The sequence below is a fragment of the Harmonia axyridis genome, chromosome 3, assembly GCF_914767665.1.
Source record: "Harmonia axyridis chromosome 3, icHarAxyr1.1, whole genome shotgun sequence".
In the NCBI taxonomy this organism is placed as follows: domain Eukaryota; kingdom Metazoa; phylum Arthropoda; class Insecta; order Coleoptera; family Coccinellidae; genus Harmonia; species Harmonia axyridis.
This window is the reverse complement of record NC_059503.1, coordinates 27,968,890-27,977,556: the sequence shown is the minus strand read 5'-3', so window position 1 is coordinate 27,977,556 and position 8,667 is coordinate 27,968,890.

Sequence of the window (8,667 nt, the reverse complement as noted above, 5' to 3'; positions counted from 1 at the left end):
CACGAAATGTGATAATATGTGAAATATTGAAAGATTCATATTTTTTTGATTCACTCCCTGCATTGCCATTATATACCTACGCCACTGGCGTCTTGGTCCATTCCATTCCTTGATTCGCTCTTACCTGGACCTTTCAATTTCTAGTAAATTGCAATATTAGAGATGTGCAATAAGTTTTTTGGTTTCACATTGAAATTAGATATTGTGAAATCACCATACCTCTCTATTAAATTGATATTTGTACTATTATTGGATTCCCTAGGTTATAAAATGAATAATTAATAGCATATATATGACGATATCGGCTTACTTATTTGATTGGAGAGTATTGTTGTGAAATTGACTACTTCTGTTTTCATTCCTGTTAACAATCCTCGGAAAATTTTTCGAGTGTTTCTTATGACTTAATAAATCAATTATTTGTATTACTTCAAATCAAATCAATATTATATTAAAATCGATAAAGGAATTCAAAAACATCAATTAAAACCAAAAAAAGATTGCTATTACCCTTATTGTGTGATTTTCGTATCTCACTAATTTCACTTAAATTATATTCGTATACAAGATGTTCCTTACCTAATGATATGCTTATATTAGAGGGGGATATTCTTGAAGCCATTTCGACAAAAAAGCTTTATATGAACGTATGATGTAAACGTGCTCTTTTTTATAACCACAGCAGATTAAAAACATTTGTTGGGTTTCCGGTATATTTTTTTCTCATTTTTTTGGCCTATGTAATTATTGAAAATTTCTGGATATACAGGGTGAGTCAATAGTGCTCGATTAGTCGATAACTCTCGTAAATTTTGGGCGAGGAGAATGATTCAAATTTCAACGGAAAAGGAAAGTACTCAGCGCATAGATCTTGAAAATCATTAGATATATTCGAAAATCATTTGATTTATTATTCATTGGATTCCCGAAAGGTAAGTCTTCTGCAAATTTACGGATTACTCTGCAGTTAGTCCGAAGGACACTCCAATTTTTAAAAAATGTCAATAAGTCTATTCTTTCAAAAGGTATGCCCTGCATTTTTTTTACCAGTCAAATAGCCTAGTGAGTAGTCTTCATTTTTTTCTAGACATGTTGTACCTAAAATAAATATTGTAAAAAATGATTCGCATTTCATGTTTCGTACTGGGACTGGCAATGTATTTTTCATGTACCTATACAATCTCAAAGAGATAAGATTACTCAACTCATCAATAAAGATAAGCCGAATCAAAGTTTTCATCAGTCTGAATTCTCTCAAGGAGTTCGAAATTTCTGCATATTCACTCATATGATCGGCTAAGATACCTTCCAATTTTTTTAATGATTTTAGTAAGATTGAAATGAGGTGCAATTCGATTTGGAAAAAATTTGAAAACATCTGAGCAGATCATATGAGCGACAAATATTGATGAGACTTTTTCAGCTGAAGGTATGCAGTTATTTCGAACTCCTTCAGAGAATTAAGATTATATCTGATCCGGTTTTCTCAAGTGGTTTCCATTTCAGTTTATCAAAATGAATGTTTCCAAATATTTATGTTGATAATTTCTGTGATTTGATTCATCTTAAAATCTTTAATTGATGTTTACTAAATGTGAACGGTTCTAATTCGACCAATATTCTGTTGTCTAACTGAACAATTTCTCCACCAAAAATTACAATTATTGTAAACAAAATTCTGGCCCAATTAGAAGAATTATGCAAAAACCGCGCCCTCTGTTTTAAATGACGACTCTGGGAAATTGTCGAAAATACAAGCTGAGTTAATGATAGATTATGTCGAAGAGAAATTGGCAGATGATTGACCACGATATGGCAATTACCAGGTTGTTGTCTGTAATAAGATCAATGCCGATTTTATTCGTTTGTCCATACTGGTCGAGATGTTATCGAACGAAATGTTATACTGGATGTTTCACCTCGTGTTTCACCATCTAAAGGACGAGCCATCACAATTTAGCATACATTGCAGAGAAACTTGGGTACCTACTTCCTGAATTACACTTCATTTAACATTTATAAATTCAAAAGTATCTGAAAGAAGAATACTCTAAATTAACATTATGGTTTATTATTTAATTTTTTCCTCGCAAAATATAGTAACAAATATTGAAGAAATCTTATACTTATTACTAATAAAAATATAATGAAAATGAAGCGGAGGAATTCAAAAATGCATAACGCAAAAACTACACGGGTTACAGCTATTCAATAAGGATGGACGGACAGAATTACATTTTAGTACGGATTTGTCATCAATGGTTCGAATTTTGATATTTGAGGCCAATCCCAGTTCAAATTTCGAAATTTAGAGACATCCAGACAAAATATATAATGATCTTCTCAGGGAACTAGTGTTCAAAAATCTTGCAAATTTTAAACAATGATTTTATCCCTGAAGTTAATATTCGACAAATAAAATATGATTCACCGCGATGGCATATTAGATTTTTAGGGAAAACTTATCATTATTTTGTGCTGAAAATTTGCATGTTGGGGTTTGAGACAATTATCATTCTCCCAAAATATTTTCAGATCTCTGCACCTTCCGGTTATACCAGAAACAGACTACCACTTCCTTCACCATTCTCTGCACATCCACTGGTGGTAAAACTAGGCTTACTGAAGGTTGCAGTTTCAGGAGGAAGCCCCATTAACATGTACAGTGCATCCCATTTTGGGTGAGACAGCCAGGTTTCTCGCTTGTTATTTAAGATAGAGCCTTGCGGTTTTCACGTTCCTGTCCTACTTTTTCGTGAAACTCAAGTTGGTCTAATCAGATTTTGCATAACTGTTTTCGTTCAGAAGATACAGGGTGATTTTGGAAATTGATACTTTTCGGACCCCTCCTTTATCTCCGAAATTATTAGGAATAATGCTGAGCTGAAAACTACGTCTGAATCAGAATTCTGCGTAGAATCCAGTGGCGTACTCAATTTTTTTTTTCGGGGTATGGTTTTGAAGATTCAACACAAACTTATATTTTTTCAAATGGAACACCCTATATATCATTACTTCGTTGAATTTGTTATTTTTTTCCCTTCAAAATGATATATGATACTATGTAGGTAGGATGTTCAGAAATGTCAAAAAAACACTAAAACGTCAAATAATGATGATTTTTTGTGAATGGGCCATGAATTTTCTATGTTTCGATAAGAGGATTATTACTTTCGATTTTTAAAAGTAGTAGGTCATTGATGACACAAACATCCTTGTTGTTATTATGGCTACTATGCATTTGGGAGCATTGTTTTATCAAGTAGGCATTGGAGGGAAAAAACCAATCTGATCTAGCTGTCATCGTTATAAATTATTGTTATCATTATTGATTCTTCTTTTCTATGGGAAATCCATTGCCCATTAACAAAAAATCATAATTATTTGATGTTTTAGTGTTGTTTTAACATTTCTGAACATCCTACCTACATAGTGTCATATATCATTTTGAAGGGAAAAAAATAACGAATTCAACGAAGTAATGATACACATGGTGTTCCATTAAAAAAAATATAAGTTTGTGTTGAATCTTCAAAACCATAACCCGAAAAAAAATATTGAGTACGCCACTGGATTCTACGCAGAATTCTGATTCAAACGTAGTTTTCAGCTCAGCATTATTCCTTATAATTTCGGAGATAAAGGAGGGGTTCGAAAAGTATCAATTTCCAAAATCACCCTGTATCTCTTGAACGGAAACAGTTATGCAAAATCTGATTAGACCAACTTGAGTTTCACGAAAAAGTAGGACAGGAACGTGAAAACCGCAAGGCTCTATCTTAAATAACAAGCGAGAAACCTGGCAGTCTCACCCAAAATGGGATGCACTGTACAAGTAATAAATAAGTTATTATTTCAAATGGCATACCCCGTATATTATTGCATCATTAGATAGCTTTTTTGATGACAATTACAGCAATATGCCATACCTTGGGTAAAAACTCAACGATTTATGAATTAATGGGATTCTTGTGAAAAAAATGATGGCGACGGAGACACATTTTTTGAATATTTCTGCAAAAATTTTTTCAAAAAAAACATTTATCATTTTCGATTCAGCAAATACATAGTATTATAAACCAGTTCGCAATTTGGACGAAAAATATACAGGGTGTTTATCAAAAAATCAAGAATTTGGACGATGACTAAATTTGACATTTCAAGAATTGTAATGAACTATTCGTAATTGAAAATTGTATTGGTTTATGGATTTCTCAACCACCCCAACAAAAAATTTGTTATAATTCATGAAATGTAAAATGTAGTTATCGGAACATCGAATTTTAGTTTCTTTCTGTGTTTTCCGGAAGTCACAGACTACACTGTAAGAAATTGCGGTTTTTCCTCATTTAAAGTTTTCATTTTAGGTATAGGGATTGCATAAGTAACCCCCACTATTTTTGTATTTAGAATCGATAATTAAAAATGTAGGTTGTAATTTGAAAATCTTAAGTTTTAATGAATTTGAGTTGATCTTCTTATGAACACCATGTACAATTTTGATCCAAACTACAAACAGTCTTATAATATTACATATCTGCAGAATCTAAAATGAAAAAGGCTTCTCCCAAAAAAGCAAATCGAAAAAGCTATCTAATGATGCAATAATATACTGGGTGTGCCATTTGAAATGAGGGAGCAGTAGTCTGTTTCCGGTATAACCGGAAGGAGTAGAGAGCTGAAAATATTTTAGGGAGAAAGATCATTCTCTCAAACCCCAAAATGCAAATTTTCAACACAAAATTATGATTTGTTTTCCATAAAATCCAAATAGCTCATCGCGGTGTATCACCCTGTATATAAAAAGCATTAATTTTCTTCCTCAATGAAAAACATTCCATTATCTGCATCCTACTAATATTCGTGGAGAAAAAATTCACGTATTGCTTTCAGTTTAATTGATCAAGAATATTGAAGAATACTAACGTCTTTTAGGACCATAGAAAGACATGAGTGGTCGTGTCAAATGAACGACAGAGTACTGTTGAAGAACAATGAGCTCTTTCACTTTTACTTTCTGTGGAAAATTAACCATTTAAAACAAAACTCTATATCTACTCAGGTCGCATCCTGTCTGTGTCGTTAGAAGTATTGCGTTAGATAATAAAAAAATTACTACCGAAACTAGGTTACCACACAGTTCCTCTCTGACGAAAAATCTAGAATTCGACCGAATACGGGGGGTATCCAACAAAGAATGAACCATGTCTTTCATACACTTTACCTGAAATAAGGAATTCTGATTTTGTTCAAATATTGATCTAATGAGGTGAAAATATCATAAATTATTATAATTCAAAGCAAAGCTTGATAATAAATTTATCTCTTCCTATTTCAAAAATTGATTATGAAAAATGTTAATCAATAACAGGTTTCTTTTCGAATAGCCCGCGCTTTAGGCAGCTGTTAATTTTGAAGCTGCCATCTTTCGACATTTTACAAATAAAAACTCCATTACTAAAAATTTAACAATACACGCTTCAATAATACTTTTGAATTATTAAATGCAGTCGAGTCACATTACACAAAACTGAAACCCTTGGGTCATCGTGAAACATCTTATGCGCCAGCATTTTGCATTTATGCTCTTTTCAAATTTAAAAACGGATTTTGAAAATTTCGATATACAGGGTGTTGTTTCAACGATACAATCGTTTCATAATTTGTTGTTAATCCCAATCTGGATTTTCCTTGTGGTCATTAAGTCATTCATTCAAGCTTTAAATGAGAAATATAAAAAAAAAATACCATTATGACCTCGGAAAAAAATGAGCCAAATACATGAATCACCATGTATCTATCTCGATAACCAAAGCAGTCAGATCCACCTCGGTCTCCTCTATTCACTGTTCAAGTTTTTCTGTTTACCATTGAAACACCCTGTATAATTTTTCTGATGTCCTATTTGTTGTATCAAAGTTTCTCTCAAATTTGTGAAGAATTTCTGACAACAGAAAATATTTTTATCTCCTATTTTACCATCCACACGTATGCTATTCTCTAGTTATTTCATAATAAACTAATGAATAACAATTTGATGGCATAGGTTTTTTGAGTTATTCGTGAAACAAAATTTCAGATTGCTTCAAATCCAAAACCGCTGGCCGGAGTTGGCCCTTTTAGACCCCAAACATGAAAATTTAAAATATTTTCCTTCGAGATAAATCGTGTTTACGGTACGGTAGGATGACTAGAAGGCACCACAAAATACTGATAGATAGATATTGTTATGAAATTATAACGCATGCGATTGAGCAAATTTCAAAACATTCTCAAAATTGGTGAAGTTCTGCGAAGCACATACAAGGTGTTCCTAAATTCATGCGACAAAATTCAAGAGGTGAATGCCCGTATGAATTTGAAGTGGGTCTTTCCTTTGACAAAATTGCCTCAGCCCAACACTTTCCGAAATATCCCTAAAAACTAAAATTCAGTTTTTATTATTTTCTCAAATTTCAATAAAGCTAGACTCTTGAAATTCTGTAATTTTTGTAACTCGCAAAGGACTAACCACATGTATTTGTTAAATACATTGTATGGAAAACAGTAAAGTTGTAAAATGTGGAAGGATTCATAATAAATGCTGGAAATAACCACATCCAGCCAAAATTCACGAACGTAGTCCACGTGTCATGGATTGCCAAAAATAAAAACTGAGTTTTAGTCACCACCTTTTAAGGATAACATCTCGGAAAGGGGTGGGCTGAGGAAATTTTGTTATAGGAATGACCCATCTTAAAGTCATACGAGCATTCATCTCCTGAATTTTGTCGCGTGCATTTAGGAACACCTATGTAGGTAGATAATCCGCTTTTGCGACTATAAAGCTCCAAATAAAGCAATCAATCTCGTAATGCATTCAGTTACCTAAAAAATTAAAATACCTGTATCAAGAACTAATAACTGTTGGCAAAAATCTAAAAACGCATTAATTATCTTCATATGTAATATGGATGCCACTTCTGGATATGGCACGAAGGTTTCATAATAGTTTATCAGAGCAATAACTAACATTCCAAAGACGGCTCAAAGAAGTATAAGATAGGTATTTATTAAGTAGGTATTTCGTCACTCTGAAGTCAATTGAAGAACTATAGAAACAAGGATGAGGCGTATGTAACAGGCCAACGTCAGGAGCGTATTTAGGGATGAAGTTGAAAGGGGTTTTAACAAGTGGTAAAAATTAGAAGAGTATGCCAAAAGTATAAAATGAAAAAGTCAAAATATGAAAGTGTTAAAAATAATTTCAAATGTTTAGTATTGGAGATACGAAGGCTTAGAATTGCCAAAAATCTACACTACTTTCTCCGATATAGGTACTAAAATGACTTCTTTCAAAGTAGGTAAGGGTTCCAATTATCGTGAACATAAAGATAGATACCCAAATCGTGATTCATAAAACAATATAACGAGATCCAAAATGATTAACTGTAGTAGGTACCTAGCTAATTTTGTTCAATTCCGTTTACAGAACGTGAATAATATTGCTTCATAGAAAAAAAAAATGAGGAAACGTGAAAATACAAATATTGCCTGATTAACGCAGGTTCGATCGTAATAAAAATTTGCGTTTGAATGTAGAATGACAATTTAAGATATCGTCCGAAATTTCATGTTCGCTCAATCAGATCCATAGAATATCACAGAAGAATATCGGAAGAAAATTACCTTATAATTGACCACAAAACCGACGGAATTGAGATTTTGGGTATATTCTTTGTATATTCTTTTAAGATAGAGCAAAACAGCAAAATTATCAACTTCAAACAATAAAGCATTTGTTAATAAAATCTCATTACACAGAAAGAAACTAAAATTCGATGTTTGGATAACTGAATTTTACATTTCATGAATTATAGGTAGGTACCTAATTAATTTTTCGTTGGGATTGTTGAGAAATCCATAAACCATACAATTTTCAATTACGAATAATTCATTAAAATTCTTAAAATGTCAAATTTAGTTATGGAAACATCCAATTTTAGTTTCTTTCTATATTTTCTGGAAGTTACAGACTATTCCACACCGTTATCAATTGCGGTTTTTCCTCTTTCATAGTTCTTCCTCAATAACTCTTGAAGTATTCCTTTTAGGTATATGGTTTGCTCAAGTAACCCCCACTATTTGTGTACGTAGAATCGACTGAAATAATAAAAAAATTGGGTTCTAATTTGAAAATCTTGGGTTTCGATGAATTTGAGGTGTCCAAATTCATGATCTTCTTATAAACAGTCTGTACATTTTTGGTCCAAACCGCAAACAGTCTTATAATACTACGTATTTGCAGAATCGAAAAAGCAAAAACTTTTGTCGAAAAAAGCTCTTTCTGTCGAAATGTTCAAGAAAATGTGAGTCCTTATCGACATCATTTTTTTCATAAGAATCCCATTAACTTATGAACCGTTAAGTTTTTACTGAGATGCATAGATAACCTGGTGTGTCTACTTATACCTGTAAAACTTTCAGACAAAACGGGAAATTTTTCAGATTTATACCTACTTGATTTCGAAGGATCGCGTTTTTTCAGATGGCGCATACATCGTTTACATTTGACATTTCTCTCAATTCTCGACTCTTGTGAACCAAGGGCGTAGATCTTTTTTTTCTTGGAGGGGGATAATCGAAAAAAAAATTTTTGACGACAACTTTTACTCATATCTGTAATGT